Raw genomic sequence first — 26,452 nt, forward strand, 5'->3', positions numbered from 1 at the left:
GTGTGCGAAGAAAGTCATGTAATATTTGTTAAAAGAGAAAAAGTGTACCAGTAACGTTGAAAGAGAAAAGTGCCCCCCATAAAGGGATGGGTTAATAGTTATTGTCTTATATGCAAATGCATTCTAAAATTTTGCACGTTTTAAATTATCTTTGCTCTTTTCCAGCCCGAGGACGTGCTGTGGTTTACCAGGGGGGAATGTAGTGCCCCGAGGGTTCGGCCGCTACAGGGGTATTGTACCTCAAACCAGAGGTGTGATATTCCACTCCCAGGTGAGGATGGAGTGTGGACCAGGGCTCGTTTAGCTGCATGCATCACACACACCCCATTTCCGGGGGACAGCTCAACGGTGCTCCAATTAGACAGTAATGCAGGCACGACAGAATCTGTCCCTGGCTGGAGTGGGGAGGGGGGAGGAAAACCCAGTGATGTAGGAGCAGGAGGGGACGGTTTCTGGGCATAGAAAGGAGCCCATTGGTTGCAAGTCACCTGGGCTCATACACAGAGAGGGAGGTATAAAAGGTGGGCACCATCTTAGTTCTGGGAGTAGAAGAAGTGAGTTCAGACAGTGAGGAGGAGTGGAGAGATGGAGTTCAGCCAGGAGGGCTGACAGGGAGCTGTGGCTCAGTCTGGGCACAGGTCCACGAGTCAGGCCTAGGAGGAAGGCCAGAGCCAGAGGAGAGGAACGGAAACAGAAAGGAACAGAAAGGAAAGTGAGAAGGAACAGAACACCAAGAGGGGCCCAGAGACACGAAGGCAGAAGGAACCCTAAGGACCCAGGAGATTGCGGGTGATGGGTTGGCAGAACAGGGTACCAGATCCAAAGTTGGTGGAGGTGACTAATCCTTAGCCAATGACCGGCGGTCGTGATCATATCTTGGTGCGACCCCTCGCTACACCTACTAGAAAGGCACACCACATAGGGTCAGGGAGGTGAGAACGAAGCCCTACCAAGAGAAGGCCCGCGGGAGCTGGACAGACGTAGTGTCACTGGTGGGGCACGGCCAGAGAAAGGAATAGAAGGGAGTCCTGTGACACACTCTGGAATTGTCTGGGGGTTGACCGAGCCCCGCATCTGGTGGACGCAGCACGGCTTGGGCAGTCATTGTTGGCGGAGTGACTTGGAATATAAAGAACTGTGAGTAAAGAACTTGAACTGCAACCCCACGTCTCTGTGCTTCATCGCAGCACCAGCACTACTAGTGCTGGGACGCCCGTGCACCATCACTTCCATCATCCACTGTTACTGCCCTGGGGCTGCACTCTTCCCGTGGGGAGTCACACTACCTCAGCTGCATAAACTATCAGCCCCAGCGGTCAACCTTGCAGCGGCGATCCACACTGACCGCAATCCACGGGTGGCGTAGTCGGACAATTAGCTTAAAACCCTATAAAGACTGCCACTGGTTTGACCGCCCTGAGCCACGGGACCGGGTCGCCGCCATGGAGACTACAACCCCCACAGCATCCCACAGAAAGGCCCGGTTCCGAGTCCCCCACACGGCCCAGGGGGCGCATCACATACAACTCCTCCTCCTCTACTTCCTCCACCTCCTCTTGTGCCACCACCTGACTCCGAATTCTGTTTAACATGTGCTCCAGCATGTAAATCACCAGAATAGTCATGCTGATAATGGCATCGTCAGCATTAAACATCTTCGTCACCATTTCAAAACTGTGCAGAAGGGTGCATAGGTCCCTGATCTGAGACCACTCCTCCAGCGTGATTTGCCCCACCTCTGGATCTCGTTGGCCCAGGCTACGCGTCAGAACATATTGCACCAGGGCTTGTCGGTGCTGCCACAGTCGCTGCAACATTTGCAGAGTTGAATTCCACCTGGTAGGCACATCGCATTTTAGCCGGTGAACTGGCAGGCCCAACGACTTCTAGAGAGATGTAAGTCGCTGAGCTGCGGGATGCGAACGGCGGAAGTGAGCACACAGCGACCGTGCCCTCTGCAGAAGGCAATCTAGTCCGGGATAGTGGGCTAAAAATTGCAGGACAACCAGGTTCAACACGTGAGCCATAAAAGGCACGTGTGTGACATTGCCCCAGCGAAGGGCCGCACCGAGGTTTGCAGCATTGTCGCACACGGCCTTCCCTGGTTTCAGGTCCAGTGGAGACAACCATTCATGAAACTGGTTCACCAGAGCTGACCACAACTCCTCAGCTGTGTGATTCACATTTCCCAGACATTTCAAAGTAAAAACCGCCTGATGACGTTGAGTCCTGCTGCCAGCATAGTAAGGAGGTGTGCAGGATCCCTTCTGCGCAGTTAGAAAGCTTGTGCCATGACCAGACAGGCTTTGGGTGCAGGTGGAGGACCGATAGGAGGTTGAGGAGTCAGAAGCAGTGGAGGAACTTCAAGATAAAGAGGATTAACGCACAACTCGTGGGGACGGCAAGACTTGGACAGCCGCCCCTTGTCCTGCTGTCACCATAGTTACCCAGTGCCAAGTCAGCGACATGTAACGCCCCTGTCCATGCCTACTCGTCCAAGTGTCTGTGGTTAAATGCACCCTGTCACACACAGAGTTTCTCAAAGAAGCGGTGATGTTGTGTGCGACATGCTGGTGGAGTGCAGGCACACCATTCTTTGAGAAGTAGTGCCGACTGGGCACTGCGACGGACATAAGGTCTCGAAAATCCTCTGTATCCACCAGGCGGAAAGGCAGCATTTCTGTAGCCAAGAGCTTGCAGATGGTGAAATTCAACCTCTTAGCTTTCTCATGGCTACGAGGAAATGGTCTTTTACTTGTCCACATCTGAGGGACCGAGGGCTGGCTGTTGTGCTTAGATGGGGTTGAGAAGGGTGTCCCCAGCAAACTGCCAGTCTGTTAGGAACATGCAGGTGGACATGTTAGGTTGCCTTGATCCAAAGGTGGTGCTATCGATGTCGGACAGCGCTCAACACCAGCTGGTGTTTCCACCTTCAAATAAAATGATGACCTGGCAATCACGCTGGCTGTTGTGGGTAAAGAGGTGGCAGGTCTGCGTCCCAAAACATGTGTGACTGCTGTCCCCCCAGTGACAGAGGATGAAGAGGCCGCGGATGCACAAGATGTGGCAGACGGTGGTTGGCCCGGCCGGCTAGGCCGCATTGTAGCACAGTGAGCTTCCCACTGCAACTTATGCTTCATATCCATGTGCCGGTTCATGCATGAAGTACTCAAACTATGTATTTTTTGGCCTCTACTTAGCTTTTGCTGACAAATGTTACAGATAACACGAGTTGGGTCATCCTTATCAATCTGAAAAAATGCCCAGGCTATGCAAGGCTTAGCACCCATGCGACCTGAAGAGCCACCACGACTTGTGGTCAGAGGCAGAGTTGTGTTTGAGGATGCAGTTGTTGACGTGCTTCCAGTACTACGTCTCTGTCCAGGAAGGTGCAACCTGACCTCGTCGTCAATAGCATCCTCCTCCACCTCCTCTGCTGACCTCTGCTGACCTCATCGAATGGCTGACTGTGGGTTGACAGTAAGTGGGATCTCCAACCTCGTCATCATCACCCTGTGTGTTATCACACCCGTCGTCCTCAGAGCCAACCTCTTCCTGCCCTGCCAAAAAACTAAAGTTGTCGCTCCAATCAGGTATTTGAGTCTCATCATCGTCTTCCTCATTGTCTCCACCAACAGGAGTTACAGTTTGGGAACGAGGGTCTACATTATGGTCAGAACCTTCTGCGTCTGTTCCTGGATCCGACTCATAAAGATTCTGGGCATCAGTGCAGATCATTTCCTCGTCTGGATTCACAGCCCAAATTTTTTTTCATTGCTAGATGCAGATAAAAAATATTTTTAATGTGCAACCTGGTGGAGGTTAGTATAGATGGACTAATAGAACAAGTCCCACACACTGCTACAAGCCCAAATTTTTTTGCAGAGCTAGATGCAGATAAAAATTATTTTTAATTTGCAACCTGGTGGAAGTTAGTATAGATGGACTAATAGAATAATTCCCACACACTGCCACAAGCCCAAATTTTTTTTCAGAGCTAGATGCAGATAAAAATTATTTTTAATTTGCAACATGGTGGAGGTTAGTATAGATGGACTAATAGAATGATGCTTTGCCCAAAAGGTTTTACTTGGCTAGGTGCAGTAAAAAAAATTGTATTCTATACACAGGTGGGTAGCTTGCAACATAGAAAGGCTACTCCACTGACTAACACACACTGCAAGAGGCCAAAAAGGATTTGCTTAGCTAGATTTAGCCAAATGCTGTGAAAAAAACTTGCACAGCACTGGCAGAGACCTGCCTGATAAAAGTCGCAGGAAATGATGTAACCTAGTCCTCAAAAGCACTGCAATCACAACTATTCCCTACTCCCAAGCTATCTGTAAATTTGTTCGAAAATTGGCTTGAAATGAACACTCAAAGTATAGTGCACACAGCAACAGCGGTGTCGTCTAACACGCAGCTGCAGCAGTGAGAAAATGGTGGCTACGTGGAAAATGGCTGGGTCTTATAGGGCAAGGACATGTGACATACACTGCCAATGACACATGCCCTTGCTTGTGTGAAAAAAAGCAGTTCGCTCCGTGTGTGCGCTGCTGATAGGCTGACAGATTGCACCTCCCCACTGTAAATGCGGGAAAGAGAAAAAAAAATGGAGATCTTCATTATTTATGCAGAGATCCATCCCCTGCCCCTCCCCCGCCCCGCTGTACACTCAAACTGCGTATTAACATTAATTTTCAGCATTACTGAGAAAAAATCCAGTTATGATTTTGGTGCACGAACAGTTATCGAACATAACCTTGAACAGCCGGATTTTTTTCAAATCGTTCGTGTTCGCCGAACGGCTCGAACACCGCCAAAAACAGCTCGAATTTGAGATCGGCGAACAGTTTGAGTCGAACACCGCTCATCTCTATTATTGACATTAAAAATATCTACATGCGTATAGTAAATATATTTACTATACGCATGTAGATATTTTTAATTGTATCTTTTATCTAAAAATAAAACTTTATTTTACTACTACACTCTCTATGCTCTTCAATTACATCAGTGCTAATTTTATTATTTTTTATTGTATTTTCTAATACCCTACTCTCCATATATATCTATATATATAATCGTCTAATTCTGTCTGTTTGTCTGTAACAAAAATCCCGCGTCGCTGATTGGTCGCGCCAGCCGCCCGCGACCAATCAGTGACAGGTGCAGTCCGGCAGCGAATTGGCGCGGGATTTGAACCACCTCTCTCAATGAATGGGCGCCTCTCTCAATGAATGGGCGCGCGGTGGATACCGGGTGTGACGCGATGGGGGATAACCCCGCCCACAACCCGTCACTCACCGTGGAATGCGGAACAGGAGACCCCTGGCTGCAGCTGCAAATAGTCGTGACGTAAGCAGAAGCAAAAGCCGGCTGCAGCTGGGGGTCACGTGCTGCCTGTGTGTGGTCAGCGATAGCGCCGCGCACAGGCAGTATTGGCAACATGAGGTATTTACGAAATTCATTAGGGGCCTGGGAGGGGGATACATTGGGGGGTTAATTTAAAGTAGTGGACAACCCCTTTAAACCCCGCTTCACTGATTGGTTGCGCCCGGCCGGCCGCGACCAATCAGCGATATTGGTGCGCAATTTAAACCCCGGTTCGCGGATTGGTCGCGCCCGGCCGGCCGCCACCAATCAGAGATATTGGCTCGGAATTTAACCCCCAGTCACAGCACGACATAGTTCAGTCACGTTTACTGGACAAGTTCTGTCAGTCACAGTGTGATGTAGTTTAGTCACGTTTACTGGACAAGTTCTGTCAGTCACGGTGCCACATAGTTCACTCACGTTTACTGAACACGTTCTGTCAGTCACAGTGCCACATAGTGCAGTCACGTTTACTGAACAAGTTCTGTCAGTCACAGTGCCACGTAGTTCAGTCATGTTTACTGAACACGTTCTGTCAGTCACAGTGCCACGTAGTTCACTCACGTTTACTGAACACGTTCTGTCAGTCACAGTGCCACATAGTTCACTCACGTTTACTGAACAAGTTCTGTCAGTCACAGTGCCACGTAGTTCACTCACGTTTATTGAACACATTCTGTCAGTCACAGTGCCACGTAGTTCACTCACGTTTACTGGATAAGTTCTGTCAGCCACAGCACGCTGAACAAATACTTCTTTACTGTATGCTATCACGATTTACGCTTCCTGTCTTCCAATGGGTCGTAAGCGAAAATCCGCCAATGAGGATGACAGAATAAGCTACATACATATTCTAGAATATGCGATGCGCTAGAATCGGGCCACCATCTAGTATATATATATTTTCAATTAGATCAGCGCAAATTTATTATCTTCAAATTTCTGTGTTTGTTGACAGTGGAGCCAGAGTCAACATGGTTGATGCTGAGTTTGTAAAGACTCATGGTCTTGCTTGCTGTGCTTTAGCTGAACCTATTTTCATCTTTGCCATCGACTCGGCACCACTTGCACAGAAAGCATTTACTCAGATTGTACATAATGTAAAACTGAGGGTGGGGTCAGTTCATTGTGAAATAATCCCTTGCTATGTCCCAGACAATCTTCCCACACCTATTGTTTTGGGTATTCCTTGGCTTGTTAAATATAATCCGTTGGTGGATTGGCAAACCGGGGAGATTATTGAATGGGGAGTACACTGCCATGAGAACTGTTTCAATATTTCCCTTGCTACTGTCTCTATGGAAATATTACCTGACTTTCTGTCTGGTTTTGAGGACGTTTTTTCTGAAAAGGGGTGTCAGGATTTGCCTCCTCATCGTGCTTATGACTGTCCTATTAACCTGACCCCCGGAGCTAAACTACCAAAGTCCAGACGGTATAATCTTTCTGGCCCTGAGAGACAAATCATGAAGGATTTCATTGCGGAAAGTCTGGAGAAGGGACGTATCAGACCCTCATCTTCGCCAGTGGTGGCAGGGTTCTCCTTTGTGAAGAAAAAACATGGCGGTCTACGTCCCTGTTTAGATTTCCAGGAATTAAATCAAATTACCATCCGTGATCCATACCCTCTTCATCTGATTCCTGATTTGTTCAGCCAGGTTGTAGGAGCTAAAGTTTTCTCCAAGCTGTATTTAAGGGGAGCCTACAATCTGGTTAGAATCAGAGAAGGGGACGAATGGAAAACAGCGTTCAATACCGCGGAAGGACATTTCGAGAGTCTAATTATGCCTTTTGGTTTGACCAACACACCTGTGTTATTCCAGCATTTCATAAATGATATTTTCCATCATTTGGTGGGGAGGTTTGTTGTGGTCTATCTGGGTGATATTTTGGTTTACTCACCTGATTTTGAGACACATTGGGGGCATGTTAAGTATATTAAGGGATAACAAACTTTATGCCAACCTAGAAAAATGTGTTTTTGCTGTTCAGGGGGTGCAGTTTTTTGGGTACTTGTTGTCATCTTCGGGTTTTCGGATGGATCCGGAGAAGATCCATGCAGTCCTTGATTGCGGACGTCCCGAGAAACCTGAAGGCTCCACAACATTTTCTGGGCTTTACTAATTTTTACCGGAAATGTATCCAAGATTACTCTATAATTGTGAAACCCCTTACTGACATGACTAAGAAAGGGTCTGATTTTTCCAAATGGTCGGATGTTTCCCTCCAGGTTTTTTCTTCCTTTAAAGAATCATTTTGCCACTGCACCTATACTCAGTCAACCCAATGTTTTTCCAACCCTCTATTGTGGAGGTTGACACGTCGGATGTCGCGGTTGGGGCTGTGTTGTCTCAAGGTCCGTCCCCTGGTAAATGGCGCCTTCTTTTCTAAAAAATTGTCTTCAGCTTAGAGAAATTATGACGTGGGTAATAGGGAACTTTCGACGATCAAATTGGCATTCGAAGAATGGCAACATTGATTGGAGGGGGCTGTCCTTCCTATTACCATTATTACTAACCATAAGAACCTGTCATATCTCCAGTCAGCTAAACGTCTCAACCCTAGGCATGCCAGATGGTCCCTGCTTTTTACTACATTCAATTTTGTTGTCACTTTTCATCCAGGGGTCTAAAATGTCAAGGCTGATGCTTTGTCCCGGAGCTTCCCTGGTGGTGGTGACCATGAGAACCCTGCCCCGATATTACAGAAAGGGGTAGTCATTTCAGCACTGTATCCTGGACTGGAGGGTGAAGTGTTGGAGTCTCAGGGGATGCCCCTGCCTTCTGCCCTTCAGTAAGGTTATTTGTACCATCTGATCTGCGCCACAAAGTAATTAAGGACATCATAACTCTGTGCTTAATGGGAATCCAGGTGGTAAGGCAACCGCGGACCTCCTCTCTTGTCGTTTTTGTTGGCCGGGGATGCATCGAGATGTGATTGAACACGTATCTTCTTGTACTATTTGTGCGCATTCTAAGGTTTTGCATACCCATCTGTCTGGTACTCTTCTTCCGCTACCTATCCCTAGTAGGCCATAGACCCACTTGTCCATGGATTTTTTTACTGACCTACCGGTTTCTGCAGGCAAAACGGTGGTTTTGGTGGTAGTAGATAGGTTCAGTAAAATGGTTCACTTCGTCGCATTGCCTGCGCTTCCAAATGCCAAGACAATTGCTCAGGTGTTCATAAATGAAATCATGATGAAGCTTCACGGGGTTCCCTCCAATGTGGTGTCAGATTGGGGGACCCAGTTTGTTTCCAAGTTCTGGAAGGCATTCTGTTCTCGACTGGGGGTGCAGCTGTCCTTTTCCTCTGCCTTACAACCTCAGTCGAATGGACAGACTGAGCTTGTCAATCAGAATTTGGAGACCTATCTCAGGTGTTTCGTCTCCGAAAATCAGGAGGATTGGGCATCCTACTTACCGCTGGCAGAATTTGCCATTAATAATCATCATCAAGAATCCACTGGCAGGTCACTATTCTTCGGTGCATACGGTTATCACCCATAGTTTGCTACCTTTAGTGGGGGAGGAGTTTCAGGAGTTCCTGAGGAGCAACGGTTTGCTTTGTTGATCTCCTCAGTATGGCAGGGTGTTCTGTGTAATTTAAAGATCATGGGAGACAGGTATAAATGTATGGCTGACAGAAAAGGATTGCCAGGTCCGGACCTGAATGTGAATGACTGTGTGTGGTTATCTACCAGGAATATAAGATTGAAAGTTCCTTCTTGGAAGCTGGGACCTAGGTTTATTGGTCCTTGTAAAATAACCGTCGTTATTAACCCCGCAGCGTTTCGTCTTGAACTTCCTCAGGCCCTTAAGGTACACAACATGTTACATAGGTCCTTACTCAAGAAGTATGTGGAACCTTTTGAGCCCTCACCTCTACCACCGCCCCCAGTAATTGTTGATAGTAATCTGGAGTTGCAGATTTTGAAGATTGCAGATTCTCGTCTCCAATGTTGTTCTCTACAATACTTGGTGCACTGGAAAGCCTTTGGTCCAGAGGAGAGGATGTAGATTTCAGCATCAGAGGTGAATACTCTCAGGTTGGGTCGTTCATTCCACACCTCTTATAGTGAGAAACCTGGTCCTGAGTGTCCGGAGGCCACTCGTAGAGGGGGGGGGGACTGTCACGGGTATGTCAGAAGTGACAGACAGTCGCCCTGCAGTGGATTGCAGGAGATCTCTACATTTGGCATTACAGACATCTTCTTAGAGGCTGTCTCTAGGACTCAGCGACTATTTTCCTCTGGCTAATTAACATCCTGACCTGGGTGTATAAACACTTGCTGTGTTCAGAGGGAGGTGCCGGCGATATTCATTATTCCTTGTGAAGGCTTTAGCAAGAGCAGTACTTCTTCCTCTCTGGAGCTTGAGGATGTGTGCGCATTTGTCTGGAGTCATCTAAAGCTAAGCAATTTCCTCCTGTTTGACCTCCCTTGTTGTCTTTAGTGTTCAGTGGGGATCAACTAGTGCTCATCTCCTCCCTTTCTTAGCCTTAGCCATACGCCAGAGAAAGACAGGGCGAGGCACGCATGCGGCGATTTGTGAAGAGCCAATATAGGGTGGTTAGGGGAGACAGGGTGATACTGGACCAGCCTAGGGGGTCTCCACTCCTCCCTTTCCCTAGAGTCTGGGCTCCCTTTCCCTCTTCCCTTTGTGTTGCACTTAGTCTTTCCCACACCTTGTGTGGCAGAGACGTTCAATGAGATGAAAGAGGTTTATGGTGATGATTCCCCATCATATGATGTAGTCACGAACTGGCATCGTCAATTGAAATGTGGCCGGACTTCGGTGCAAACAGCTCCAATTCCAGGGCGACCCCACTCTGCTGTTGATGAACACACCACCCAGCAAGTGGAGGTCACCATTTTGGAAAATCGCCGCGAAACCATTCGCCACCTAGCCCAAAATGTCAAGATTAGTGTGGGGTCCATGGAAAAAATCATCCAAGACCATCTTCACATGCATAAGGTATCCGCTCGATAGGTTCCCCGGTTGCTCACACGTTTCCAGAAGCAGGAATGAGTCGATTGCTCTCAGGCTCTATTGACGATGTGAAATGGAAACCAGGAGGACTTTTTCAACAGACTGATCACACAGGATGAAAGCTGGGTCCATCACTATGATCCTGAGACTAAAGTCCAGTCGATGCAATGGAAACATCATGACTCACCACCTCCAAAGAAGGCACGTGCCCAACCCTCGGCAGGCAAGGTCATGCTCACCACATTTTGGGACCAGCACGGAGTAGTTTTGATGGATTTCCTAGTAAAAGGTACCATGATAAACTGGGGCATACTATGCTTCACTGCTGCAGAAATTGCCGGAGGCCATCAAAACCAAGAGACGTGGCATGCTCACCAAGGGTGTCCGCCTTCCGCAAGATAATGCACCAGTTCACAATTCACGTGTTGCCCAAATGGAAGCATGCTCCTGTGGCTCTTCTGGTTAGGTATGAGGATCTTCTCCTCATACCTAACAGATAGGACTTTCAGTGTCTCCCACTCACACACCACCTCCTCATCTCGCCCCCATCTGTCGGTGTTCACCAAGGTTCAGTTCTACGACCCCTGCTCTTCTCCATCTACACCTTAGGCCTGGGATAGCTCATAGAGTCTCATGGCTTTCAGTATCACCTCTATGCCTATGACACACAAATCTACTTCTCTGGACCTGATATCACCTCCTTACTAATCAAAATCCCACTATGCCTGTCCACTATTTCATCCTTCTTCTCTGCTAGATTTCTAAAACTTAACATGGATAAAACAGAATTCATTATCTTTCTGCCATCTCACTCAACCCCGCCAACTGACCTATCTATCAACATCAATGACTTTCCACTCTCCCCAGTCCCGCAAGCTCGCTGCCTTGGGGTAACCCTGGACTCTGACCTCTCCTTCAAACCACATATCCAAGCCCTTTCCACTTCCTGCAGACTCCAACTTAAAAATATCTCACGGATTCGTTCATTCCTCAACCATGAATCTGCAAAAACACTAGTGCATGCCTTCATCATCTCCCGCCTCGACTACTGCAACCTCCTGCTCTGTGACCTCCCTTCCAACACTCTTGCATCCCTCCAATCTATCCTAAACTTCTCTGCCTGACTAATCCACCTGTACCCCCACTATTCCCCGGCCTCTCCTCTCTGTCAATCTCTTCACTGGCTCCCTATTACCCAGAGACTCAAGTTCAAAACCCTAATCATGGCATACAATGCCATTCACAACTTGCTTCTCCATATATCTCTGACCTAGTCTCCCTGTACATAACCGCACGCAACCTCCGATCCTCACAAGATCTCCTTCTCTACTCCCCTCTTACCTCCTCTTCCCACAATCGCATACAAGATTTCCCCCGTGCATCCCCCCTACTCTGGAACGTCCTACCCCAACATATCAGACTCTCTCCTACCGTGGAAACCTTCAAAAGGAACCTGAAGACCTACCTCTTCCGACAAGTGTACAACCTGCAGTAACCACCGCTCCACCATACAGCAGCACGACCAGCCCTACCCTCACCTACTGTATCCTCACCCATCCCTTGTAGACTGTGAGCCCTCGTGGGCAGGGTCCTCGCTCCTCCTGTACCAGTCGCCATCACGTTTTGTTCAAGATTATTGTAATTGTTTTCGCTATGTATACCCCTTTCTCACATGTAAAGTGCCATGCAATAAATGGCGCTATAATAATAAATAGCATTACTACTGTAGAAAAATAGAAATAAATGAAAAATCTTAGCGCATAAATTGGCCAATTCATGTGTACCTGGTAGCGTTTCCCAAAAATACCAGGACCCTATCAATGTGAACTCCTCTCTAAGTGACTATGTCTGCTTGTGTGTGGGATAATAAGATCCTGTTGTAATTAAAATCGCCTGTGGCATAGAGACACTTCCAAAACAAGAAATAGGTGTGAACAGGTGCTTACTGTTTCTATTTCTATATATAATCTTTGACTGAGCACTCTGCCTCTATGCCACAGGCGATTTTAATTACCTCAGGATTTTATTATCCCACACACAAGCAGACATAGTCACTTAGAGAGGAGTTCACATTGATAGGGTCCTGGTATTTTTGAGAAACGCTTTACCATGGCTACCAGGTACACATAAATTGGCCAATTTATGCGCTAAGATTTCTAATTTATTTCTATTTTTCTACAGCAGTAATGCTATTCAAATTTCATATATTTCATGTTCGCATACTTAGCGTTACAGTGTGCTGCTTTGTTTGCTAGTTGTATATGGAGGTAGCTCCTCCTAGTAAGCACCTGTTCACACCTATTTCTTGTTTTGGAAGAGCCAGCCAGTTTTTTCTGTTTCTTTGTATAAGTTCTGACTGAGCACCACGCCTCTATGCCACAGGCGGTTTTAATTACAGCAGGATCTTATTATCCCACAAACAAGCAGACATAGTCACTTAAAGAGGAGCTCACATTGATAGGGTCTTGGTATTTTTGAGAAACGCCTTACCGTGGCTACCAGGTACACATGAATTAGCCAATTTATGCGCTAAGATTTCTCATTTATTTCTATTTTCTACAGCAGTAGTGCTATTCAAATTTCATATATTTCATGTTCACATACTTAGCGTTACAGTGTGCTGCTTTGTTTGTTACTTAAAAATAAAAGTATCATTATACTGCCCCATAAATAAAGATATCTACCAGACTTCACCCATAAATAAATAGCCCCTTACTGTGCTTCCTGCACAAAATATATCTCCCACACTACATCTCTCCATAATATCTTCCCTACATGGCCCCTCTCCATAATGTTCCCCCCACACTGCCCATCTCTGTAATGTCCCCCACACTACCTGTCTCCATAATGTCCATCCACACAACTTCTCTCTGTAATATTCCTCCCACAAAGCTCCTCTCCATAATATTCCCCCACACATAGATCATCTCCATTATTCCCCCCCACACACAGCTCCTCTTCATAATATTCTCCCCACACACTGATCCTCTCCATAATTCCCCCTCACACATAGCTCCTCTCCCTAATTCACCCTCATACACACAGCTCCTCTCTGTAATATTACCTCCCAACACACCCTGCCCCTCTGCATACTGTTCCTTCTTCACAATCCTCTCCCCAGTTGCCACATCATGTGGTCTCATAGTAACTGCAACTCATCTCCCCCTCCTACAATAGGATGTTTAATTTTCAGCTCCCTCTGGAGAACTTACTTTTTCCGATACTTCCTTGCCTCCTCTGCACTGCGACGAAGGCGACAGTAACAGTGTGATGAGTAGTGTTGAGCCACCCCCGTAGTGTTCGAGTTCGGTTCGGTTCATTCATGTCCAATGAACTCAGCTGACCTCATGTACGTCACTGACAGCGTGGGAGAATTTTCACGCTGAAGTGCTGAGTGCAGGAGAATTCTCCCACGCTGTCAGTGACGTGCATGAGGTGCGCCGAGTTCATTGGACATGAACTTGTCTCATCTTTATGCCGTCACAGCGAGACACTGAGGAGCGCAATCATGCCTGCGCTTCTCAGTGTCCGCGGGATGACAGGCTGGATGGCAGCTTTCTGCTGCGGTCCAGCCTGTCATCTCGATGTAGCAGAGCTGAAGCTGTCGTGGGAACCATGGAAAGGTAAGGATGAGGTTGCTTAATTATTTTACTTTTATTGCAGAAGACATTGGCTTCAGCTGGAATGGGCGTGACGGTAAGTATGGTTTAATTTAGAACAATAAAGAATTGTGTGTTTATTTCAATTAAAGGACTTTATTCTGGGTGTTGTGTTTTTTTAAATACTTTACTAGAAATTCATGGTGGTCATGTCTAATATTGGCGTGACCCCATGAATTTCGGGCTTAGGGCCAGCTGATAATGCCAAGCTGGCCTTAACCCCTTTATTACCCAGTGAGCCACCGCACCAGGGCCCTGGATGAGTTGGGTACAGCGCCAGAAGATGGCGCTTCTATGAACGCGCCATTTTCTGGGGCGGCTGCGGACTGCAATTTGCAGCGGGTGGGGCCCAGAAAGCTTGGGCCTCCCTGCGCTGCGGATTCCAGCTCCCAGCTGCCTAGTTGTACCTGGCTGGGCACAAAAATAGGGCGAAGCCCCACGCATTTTTTTTTTAAATTATTTCATGAAATTCATGGAATAATTAAGAAAAAAAGGGCTTCCCTATATTGTTGTGTCCAACCAGGTACAAATAGGCAGCTGGTGGTTGGGGGCAGCCCGTCCCTGCCTGCTGTACCTGGCTGGACACAAATATAGTGCGAAGCCCCACGTCAATTTTTTTTTAATTATTTCATGAAATAATTTTTTTAAAAAAGGGCTTCCCTATATTGTTGTGTCTGGCCAGGTACAAATAGGCAGCTGGTGGTTGGGGGCAGCCCGTTCCTGCCTGCTGGAACTGACTGGACACAAATATAGGGCGAAGCCCCACGTCAATTTTTTTTAAATTATTTCAGGAAATTCATGAAATAATGAAAAAAAAATTGATGTGGGGCTTCGCCCTATATTTGTGTCCAGTCAGGTACAGCAGGCAGGAATGGGCTGCTCCCAACCACCAGCTGCCTATTTGTACCTAGCCGGACACAACAATATAGGGAAGCCCTTTTTTTCTTAATTATTCCATGAATTTCATGAATTTAAAAAAAAAATACGTGGAGCTTCGCCCTATTTTTGTGTCCAGCCAGGTACAACTAGGCAGCTGGGGGCTGGAATCTGCAGCGCAGGGAGGCCCAAGCTTTCTGGGCCCCACCCGCTGCAAATTGCAGTCCGCAGCCGCCCCGGAAAATGGCGCGTTCATAGAAGCGCCATCTTCTGGCGCTGTACCCAACTCATCCAGGGCCCTGGTGCGGTGGCTCACTGGGTAATAAAGGGGTTAAGGCCAGCTTGGCATTATCAACTGGCCCTAAGCCCGAAATTCATGGGGTCACGCCAATATTAGACATGACCACCATGAATTTCTAGTAAAGTATTTAAAAAAAACACAAACACCCAGAAAAAAGTCCTTTAATTGAAATAAACACACAATTCTTTATTGTTCTAAATTAAACCATACTTACCGCCACGCCCATTCCAGCTGAAGCCAATGATCTCCTGCAATAAAAGTAAAATAATAAAGCAACATCATCCTTACCTTTCCATGGCTCCCACGACAGCTTCAGCTCTGCTACATCGAGATGACAGGCTGGACCGCAGCAGAACGCTGCCATCCAGCCTGTCATCCCGCAGACACTGAGAAACGCAGGCATGCTTGCGCTACTCAGTGTCTGGCTGTGACGGCATCCAGATGAGCCGAGGTCATGTCCAATGAACTCGGCTCACCTCATACACGTCACTGACAGCGTGGGAAAATTCTCACGCTGAAGCGCTGAGTGCAGGAGAATTTTCCCACGCTGTCAGTGACGTACATGAGGTGAGCCGAGTTCATTGTCGGCTCATCTGGATGCCGTCACAGTCAGACATTGAGGAGCGCAAGCATGCCTGCGCTTCTCAGTGTCTGCAGGATGACAGGCTGGATGGCAGCGTTCTGCTGCGGTCCAGCCTGTCATCTCGATGTAGCAGAGCTGAAGCTGTCCTGGGAACCATGGAAAGGTAAGGATGAGGTTGCTTTATTATTTTTCTTTTATTGCAGGAGATCTTTGGCTTCAGCTGGAATGGGCGTGATGGTAAGTATGGTTTAATTTAGAACAATAAAGAATTGTGTCTTTATTTCAATTAAAGGACTTTATTCTGGGTGTTTGTGTTTTTTTTTTAACTTTGACTATGGGGTTAGTAATGGGGGTGTCTTATATACGCCTCTCCATTACTAACCTGGGCTTGATGTCAGCTGGCATTATAAGCTGACATCAACCCCAACCCTATTACCTCCTGCCACCGCAGCGTGGAACAGCGAGGCTAAGTGCCAGAACTGGCGCATCCTATGGATGCGCCATTTCTGGGGCGGCTGACGGCTGGTGTTTCTAGCCTGGGAGGGGGCCAATATTCATGGCTCCCTTCCTGGGCTATTAATATCAGCCCCCAGCTGTCTGCCTAGCCTTTGCTAGCTATTAAATTAGGGGGGACCCCACGTCATTTTTTTGGGAGGGGTCCTCCATTTTAATAGCTAGTAAAGGCTAGGTATTCAGCTGGGGGCTGATATTAGTAGCCTGGGAAGCTCCGTGGGTATTACCCCCTTCCCAGGCTTCAAACATCTGCCCCAGCCGTCTGCTTAACCTCCGCTAGAGACTAAAATTACGGGGAACCCCACGCCAATTTTTTTTAATAATAAATCCTTTATTTTAATACTAAATGACAAGTACAGTAACCAACACTATCACTGTACTTATTATATATGTGACTGACATGTTTCTATCTATCTAATCTATGTGTGAAGCTCTATTCTGTCTGTTATAAATTGTCGGGTACAGATGCTGAATTGCCGGCCGGCTTTTTTAAAGAGACGGTGCATGAAAACACTATTATTATTTTTGATAAATCCTTTACACTAAATGACAATTACAGTAAGCAACACTGTCACTGTACTTCGTATATATGTGGCTGACATGTTTCTATCTATCTAATCTATGTGTGATTCTCTATTCCTTCTATTCTAAATTGTCGGGTACAGATGCTGAATTGCCAGCCGGCTTTTTTAAAGAGACGGTGCATGAAAACACTATTATTTTTTTTAATAAATCCTTTGCAGTAAATGACAAGTACAGTAAGCAACACTGTCACAGTACTTCATATATATGTGACTGACATGTTTCTATCTATCTAATCTATGTGTGAAGCTCTATTCTGTCTGTTATAAATTGTCGGGTACCGCTGCTGAATTGCCGTCCGGCTTTTTTAAAGAGACGGTGCATGAAAACACTATTATTTTTTTTAATAAATCCTTTGCAGTAAATGACAAGTACAGTAATCAACACTGTCACAGTACTTCATATATATGTGACTGACATGTTTCTATCTATCTAATCTATGTGTGAAGCTCTATTCTTTCTGTTATAAATTGTCGGGTACCGCTGCTGAATTGCCGGCCGGCTTTTTTAAAGAGACGGTGCACGAAAACACTATTATATTTTTTAATAAATCCTTTACACTAAATGACAAGTACAGTAAGCAACACTGTCACTGTACTTCATATATATGTGACTGACATGTTTCTATCTATCTAATCTATGTGTGATGCTCTATTCCTTCATGTCTAAATTGTCGGGTACCGGTGTATGCCGCTGCTGAATTGCCGGCCGGCTTTTTTAAAGAAAGCGTCTTCTGAGCAGTTTGTGAGCTTTTGGACACCTTTGAAGGTATTTTCTATGTGTTCCTATGTGTTTTTGTTTGCCTGCCATTGGTTTTAACGGTGTTCGACGGTGTTCTAAGGTGTTCGACGAACAGTTCGACGAACAGTTCCTCGAAAATCCCGGTGTTCGACGAACCGAACCGAACCCGAACACTACGGGGGTGGCTCAACACTAGTCTTTACTCCCACAATCTATCTATTTAAGAGCACAGACCTGCCTGATAAAAGTCGTAGGAAATGCTGTAACCTAGTCCTTAAAAGGACTGCAATCACAACTATTCCCTACTCCCAAGTTATCTGTAGATTTGTGCGAAAATTGGCTTGAAATTAACAAGGTATAGCGCACACAGCAACAGCGGTGCCGTCTAACACGCAGCTGCAGCAGTGAGAAAATGGTGGCGACGGGGAAAATGGCTTGGTCTTATAGGGCAAGGACATGTGACATACACTGCCAATGACACATGCCCTTGCTTGTGTGAAAAAAAGCACTTCGCTCCGTGTGTGCGCTGCTGATAGGCTGACAGATTGCACCTCCCCACTGCAAATGCGGGAAAGAGAAAAAAAAATGGAGATCTTCATTGTTCCTGCAGAGATCCATCCCCTGCCCCTCCCCCCACCCCGCTGTACACTCAAACTGCGTATTAACATTAATTTTCATCATTACTGAGAAAAAATCCAGTTATGATTTTGGTGCACGAACAGTTATCGAACATAACCTCGAACAGCCGAATTTTTCTCAAATTGTTCGTGTTCGCCGAACGGCTCGAACACCGCCCAAAACAGCTCGAATTTGAGATTGGCGAACAGTTCGAGTAGAACAACGCTCATCTCTAGTGATGAGGTCAAAGCATGGTGTGATTACCTCATCATGCTCCTGAATATCGGGGCGGAGGCTGACGAGCGCTGTTCTGCTATAGTCCCGGCGCCAAAGTGTTTAACGATATTCGCTTATGAATATAGTTGAATATACAGTACAGACCAAAAGTTTGGACACACCTTCTCATTTAAAGATTTTTCTGTATTTTCATGACTATAAAAATTGTACATTCACACTGAAGGCATCAAAACTATGAATTAACACATGTGGAATTATATACTTAGCAAAAAAGTGTGAAACAATTGGAAATATGTCTTATATTCTAGGTTCTTCAAAGTATCCACCTTTTGCTTTGATGACTGCTTTGCACATTCTTGGCATTCTCTTGATGAGCTTCAAGAGGTAGTCACTGGAAATGGTCTTCCAACAATCTTGAAGGAATTCCCAGAGATGCTTAGCACTTGTTGGCCCTTTTGCCTTCACTCTGCGGTCCAGCTCACCCCAAACCATCTCGATTGGATTCAGGTCTGGTGACTGTGGAGGCCAGGTCATCTGGCTTAGCACCCCATCACTCTCCCTCTTGGTCAAATAGCCCTTACACAGCCTGGAGGTGTGTTTGGGGTCATTGTCCTGTTGAAAAATAAATGATGGTCCAACTAAACGCAAACTGGATGGAATAGCATGCCGCTGCAAGATGCTGTGGTAGCCATGCTGGTTCAGTATGCCTTCAATTTTGAATAAATCCCCAACAGTGTCACCAGCCAAGCACCCCCACACCATCACACCTCCTCCTCCATGCTTCACTTTGGGAACCAGGAATGTAGAGTCCATCCGTTCACCTTTTCTGCGTTGCACAAAGACACCTTGCTTGGAACCAAAGATCTCAAATTGGACTCATCAGACCAAAGCACAGATTTCCACCGGTCTAATGTCCATTCCTTGTGTTCTTTAGCCCAAACAAGTCTCTTCTGCTTGTTGCCTGTCCTTTGCAGGGGTTTCCTAGCAGTTATTTTACCATGAAGGCCTGTTGCACAAAGTCTCCTCTTAACAGTTGTTGTAGAGATATGTCTGTTGCTAGAACTCTGCATGGCATTGACCTGGTCTCTAATCTGAGCTGCTGTTAACCTGCGATTTCTGAGGCTGGTGACTTGGATAAACTTATCCTCAGAAGCAAAGGTGACTCTTGGTCTTCCTTTCCTGGGATGGTCCTCATGTGAGCCAGTTTCTTTGTAGCGCTTGATGGTTTTTGCAAATGCACTTGGGGACACATTCAAAGTTTGCCCAATTTTTCGGACTGACTGACCTTCATTTCTTAAAGTAATGATGGCCACTCATTTTTCTTTACATAGCTGCTTTTTTCTTGCCATAATACAAATTCTAACAGTTTATTCAGTAGGACTATCAGCTGTGTATCCACCTGATTTCTGCACAACACAACTGATGGTCCCAACCCCATTTATAAGGCAAGAAATCCCACTTATTAAACCTGACAGGGCACACCTGTGAAGTGAAAACCATTTCCGGTGACTACCTCTTGAAGCTCATCAAGAGAATGCCAAGAGTGTGCAAAGCAGTCATCAAAGCAAAAGGTGGCTACTTTGAAGAACCTAGAATATAAGACATATTTTCAGTTGTTTCACACTTTTTTGTTAAGTATATAATTCCACATGTGTTAATTCATAATTTTGATGCCTTCAGTGTGAATGTACAATTTTCAAAGTCATGAAAATACAGAAAAATCTTTAAATGAGAAGGTGTGTCCAAACTTTTGGTCTGTATTGTACGTAGGTTGGATCCGGAGTCTCCTGGTTCTCTGCGGGCAACACAACATTCTGTGGGCTATATGTTTTGCAGGCCAAAATTAATAGAATGCAAAATGAATTAAAAAAAAAAATCTAAAACCAACTCTATATTGAGAGTGACCATCATCTCCCCTTGTCTACATTTCTCTTTTGCTCATTCACTTTGTACTATATATATATATATATTGCTCATAATAATATTGAATTTAATCAATATTTCAAATTAGTTGATGCAAAAATGAATACACCTCACATAACAAACTACTACATTTAGTATTTTGTATTACCTCCATGATTTTTAACTCCTTCCGACATCGGACGTACCAGTACGTCCTATTTTGCAGTAAGTTATCGCAAATGTCCATGGCAGTACGTCCTGGCATCTTAGCAATCATGTAGGCACAGGAGCTGTGATCAAAATGATGAATGAAAATAAAAATGGTATCACTGGAAACGTCGTCTTGTCGTGAAATAAACACGCCACAACACAGCTCCATCAACAGAAATAAAAAAACTATAGCTCTCAGAATATTGTGATGTGAAAACAATTACTTTTCCTATATATTTGTTTTTATTGTGAAAAAGTAAAAAAAATAATAATAATAAAGGTGGTACTGCTGTAATCGTACTGACCTGAAGAATAAAGCTGCCTTATCACACTTACCACAGAGTGAACAGCATTAAAAGGAAAAAAAACAATTCCTAATTGCTGGTTTTGTTAATTTTGACTCCCAAAAAGTCGGAATAGAAATCAGTCAAAAAATGTTATGTGCCTGAAAATGGTATCAATAAAAACTTCAACTCATCCAGCAAAAAACGAGCCCTAACATGACTGTCAGCAGAAATATAGAAAAATGATATCTCTCAAAAAGTAATGCATTAACTTTTTTTGTAAAACAAAAGCCTTTTTTAGTCTGTGACATAAGCCAAATGTAAAAAAAATACTATATAAATCTGGTATCATTGTAATCGTAGTGGCCTGAAAAATAAAGCCGTCTTACCAGTTATACTGCACAAGGAATGGAGTAAAAAATATGAAAACCAATTCTTGACCTGCTGTTGATTTGTTTATTCTGCCTCCCAAATATCACAGTAAGGCTCGGTGCACATTTATTTTGCGCTCTGCACTGAGCGCTTACATCGGGATTTTTGTTTAAATCCCTGAAATACATGATTCAGATACAGTGGTGGCCAAAAGTATTGGCACCCCTGCAATTCTGTCAGATAATACTTAGTTTCTTCCTGAAAATGATTGCAATCAAAAATTCTTTGTTATTATTATCTTCATTTAATTTGTCATCAATGAAAAAACACAAAAAGAATTGTCCTAAAGCCAAATTGGATACAATTCCACACCAAACCTAAAAAAGGGGGTGGACAAAAGTATTGGCACTGTTTGAAAAATCATGTGATGCTTCTCTAATTCGTGTAATTAACAGCACCTGTAACTTACCTGTGGCACCTAACAGGTGTTGGCAATAACTAAATCACACTTGCAGCCAGTTAACATGGATTAAAGTTGACTCAACCTCTGTCCTGTGTCCTTGTGTGTACCACATTGAGCATGGAAAAAAGAAAGAAGACCAAAGAACTGTCTGAGGACTTGAGAAACCAAATTGTGAGGAAGCATGAGCAATCTCAAGGCTACAAGTCCATCTCCAAAGACCTGAATGTTCCTGTGTCTTCCGTGCGCAGTGTCATCAAGAAGTTTAAAGCCCATGGCACTGTGGCTAACCTCCCTAGATGTGGACGGAAAAGAAAAATTGCCGAGAGATTTCAACACAAGATTGTGCGGATGGCGGATAAAGAACCTTGACTAACATCCAAACAAGTTCAAGCTGCCCTGCAGTCCGAGGGTACAACAGTGTCAACCTGTACTATCCGTCAGCGTCTGAATGAAAAGGAACTGTATGGTAGGATATCCAGGAAGACCCCACTTCTTACCCCGAGACATAAAAAAGCCAGGCTGGAGTTTGCCAAAACTTACCTGAGAAAGCCTAAAACGTTTTGGAAGAATATTCTCTGGTCAGATGAGACAAAAGTTGAGCTTTTTGGCAAAAAGCATCAACATAGAGTGTATAGGAAAAAAAAGGGGCATTCAAAGAAAAGAACACGGTCCCTACAGTCAAGCATGGTGGAGGTTCCCTGATGTTTTGGGGTTGCTTTGCTGCCTCTGGCACTGGACTGCTTGACCATGTGCATGGCATTATGAAGTTTGAAGACTACCAACAAATTTTGCAGCATAATATAGGGCCCAGTGTGAGAAAGCTGGGTCTCCCTCAGAGGTCATGGGTCTTCCAGCAGGACAATGACCCAAAACACACTTCCAAAAGCACTATAAAATGGTTTGAGAGAAAGCACTGGAGACTTCAAAGGTGGCAAGCAATGAGTCCAGACCTGAATCCCATAGAACACCTGTGGAGAGATCTCAAAATGGCAGTATGGAGAAGGCACCCTTCAAATATCAGGGACCTGGAGCAGTTTGCCAAAGAAGAATGGTCTACAATTCCAGCAGAGCATTGTAAGAAACTCATTGATGGTTACCGGAAGCGGTTGTTCGCAGTTATTTTGGCTAAAGGTTGTGCAACCAAGTATTAGGCTGAGGGTGCCAATACTTTTGTCTGGCCCATTTTTGGAGTTTTGTGTGAAATGACCAATGATTTGATTTTTGCTTCATTCTCTTTTGTGTTTTTACCTTGCAAGCAAATTAAATGAAGATAATAATACCAAAGAATTTGTGATTGCAATCATTTTCAGGAAGAAACTGAGTATTATCTGACAGAATTGCAGGGGTGCCAATACTTTTGGCCTCCACTGTAGAACTCTTGACGGAAACTTCCATATAATGAGCAGGATGGAAACACTTTGGACTCTGTCTGGCCCATAATCCAGCGGTGTCCATCTATTTAAGCTTGCATAAAAGCAGTGTCAACCGGGCCGACTCCAGGTTTTTGTGGGCCCTGGGCGAAAGAGTCTCAGTGGGCCCCTTTAATACATACCACGATTCATGAAGCACAGATACTGCAGAGAAATATATATATAGTACAAGGCCAAAGATTTCACTTCTTACATTACATGAGTGATATCTATTGTAAATTCTACAATAGCTCAGAAACCAGCGAATCCTCGCAGCGCACAGTGCAGACCAGATAGTATAGTCCTCCATACAGTATTATGGGCACCACATAGTCCTCTATACAGTATTATGGGCCCCATATAATGCTCCATACAGAATACTGGCCCCCATATAATGCTCCATACAGAGGACTGGTGCCCCCATAAACCGCTCGATACAGAATACTGGCCCCCTTAAAACGCTCCATACAGGATACTGGCCCCCATAAAACACTCCACACAGAATACTGGTCCCCATATAACACTCCACACAGGATACTGGTCCCCATAGAACACTCCATACAGAATACTGGTCCCATAAAATGCTCCATAGAGAATACTGGCCGCCATAAAATGCTCCATACAGAATACTGGCCCCCATAAAATGCTCCATACAGAATACTGGCCCCCATATAACTCTCCATACAGAATACTGGCCCCCATATAACTCTCCATACAGAATACTGGCCCCCAGAGAATGCTCCATACAGGATACTGGCCACCATATAATACTCTATACAGGATTCTGGCCCCCATATAATGCTCCATACAGAAGACTGGCCCCCATATAATGCTCCATGCAGGCTGTGCCCCCCACATAATGCTCCATGTAGGCTGTTCTCCCCCCCATAATGCCCCATGCAGGCTGCTCTCCCCCTTATAATGCTCCATTGCAGGCTGTTCTTCCCCACCCTATAATGCCCCATTGCAGGCTGTTCTTCCCCACCACATAATGCCCCATGCAGTCTGTTCTCCCCCCTTATAATGCCCTATTGCAGTCTGTTCTCCCCCCATATAATGCCCCATTGCAGTCTGTTCTCCCCCCATAATGCCCCATTGCAGGCTGTCCCCCCCTATAATTCCCCATGCAGGCTTTTTCTCCCCCCCCTATAATGCCCCATTGCAGGCTGTCCCCCCTCATATAATGCCCCATGCAGACTGTTCTCCCCTCCATATAATGCCCCATTGCAGTCTGCCCCCCCCCCTATAATGCCCCATTGCAGGCTGCCCCCCCTATAATGCCCCATGCAGGCTTTTTCTCCCCCCTATAATGCCCCATTTCAGGCTGATCCCCCCTATAATGCCCCATGCAGTCTGTTCTCCCCCCATATAATGCCCTATTGCAGTCTGTTCTCCCCCCCTATAATGGCCCATTGCAGGCTGTTCTCCCTCCGTATAATGCCCCATTGCAGGCTGTCCCCCCCATAATGCCCCATGCCTCCATACATTAAAAAAAAAATCAAATACTCACCTCACTTCTTCTCACCTTCTGCCACTGCTCCGGTCTCCTCAGTGTTGCCGGCGTCTTCCCGCTCAGCGCTGTGACGGCTCAGGAGAGGGCGTGGTGGAAAGACGTCATCGCACCCTCTGACCTGAGACGTCACAGTCAGAGGACGCGGAAGAGACCCGAGCTGCTGCGGAGGCACAGGAAGAGGTAAGTATCGTGCCGGGGCCCTGAGCAAGCGGGGGGGTGGGGAGGGTGGCAGGCGTTGGCATCGCTCTCCTCCGCTCACGGGTCCCATAGCATGCCGGGGTGCCCGACGGCGAGTGGGCCCCCCCCCGCCTGCTCAGCGCCCCGGCACTTCACTGGATGCACCGGGAGCACCGGGTGCTGACGTCGGCCCTGGCTGTCGACCACAGTTTTTTGCACCTCTGGAAAGATGGACTGCTGAACAGAGGCCAAACAGAGTCCATTGCTGCCTCATTATAGTGAATAGATCCCTTGGGCGTTTCATCTGAATCACGTCATTTGGAGATTTAAATGGAAACTGATTTAAATGGAAACCCAATGTAAGTGCTCAGTGTAAGAGCACGGGATATACATTATCCTAAATGTAAAATGTTCCCAATAAAAGCTTCAACTCAGTCCACAAAAGAAGGAAGTCCCCACTCAGGTCTGTCATCGGTCAGTGGAAATATAGGGGCTTCTAATTTACTGGTAGCACAAAGTCTCTGGAAAAGCGCTGTAGCTCCTTGGCCCCTAAAAAAGATTCAGCAAATTCTGCACTCCCAAAACCCTTCTGAGCTCCAGTGTGCCTAAACCACATTTAGAGTCTACATGTTTGGCATTTCTGTAATGATGAGAGCATGACTAATTTACAGGTGCATATCTCCAGAAGCATGAGCTGGGCACAATATATGGGCACTACAAGGTACTGACCACTACAATGTACTGGTCACTACAATGTACGCTTACTCCATTGGCAGATTTGGAATTTTCACTCAGCAACATCCACTGCTGCTTATTTCTGAAAAATACCCATGAAGTCAAAATCCTCACTACACCTGTAGATAAATTCCCAGAGGGTTACATTTTCCAAAATGGGGTCACTTGAAGTGGGGTTTCTTCTCTTCTGACACTTAGGGGCTCTGTATATGAAGTCTGCAAACTATTCTACCAAAATTTGCTCTCTAGGAGTCAAAAAACGCCCTGTCCCTCCCAAGTCTTGCAGTGTGACTAAGAAGTACTATACAGCCACATATGAGGCATTGCCACATTCAGCAGTAATTTTGTTATACATTTTGGAGCCATTTTTACCCATTAGCCTGTATGAAAATGTAACATTTGGAGCTAAAACTAAATTTTGTTGTAAAAATGTAATTATTATTTCTTCACTGCCCAAAGGTATAAAATGCTGTGACACACCTGTGGTGCCAATATGATCACTGCACACTTAGATGAATTCTTTGAGAGGTAGTTTGTAAAATAGGGTCACTTATGGAAGGTTCTGCTGTTCTGGATTTTCAGGGATTCTTCCAGTGGGTCATGGCACTAGCAAACCATAACAGCAAAATCTACACTATAATAAGGATCACCTTCCCTTCTGAGCTTTCCACTATGCCTGAAAAGTAGTTACTGATTACATGTAGCATACCGGCGCACTCAAGAGAAATTGCACAATAAACTGTGAGGTCCATTTTTCCTATTAGCACTTATAAAAATTAAAAACTTGGGGCTAAAACAACATTTTTAGGGGTAAAAAAGTATTCTTTCATATTCACATAATAGTACAGAATTCTGTGGGGTACATTTGGTGTCGACATGCTGACTGAACCCTTAAATGAATTCATTGAGT

This window comes from Phyllobates terribilis, unplaced genomic scaffold (assembly GCF_046119375.1).
Source record: "Phyllobates terribilis strain yellow unplaced genomic scaffold, ASM4611937v1 Scaffold_4__5_contigs__length_816908805, whole genome shotgun sequence".
Taxonomy (NCBI): Eukaryota; Metazoa; Chordata; class Amphibia; order Anura; family Dendrobatidae; genus Phyllobates; species Phyllobates terribilis.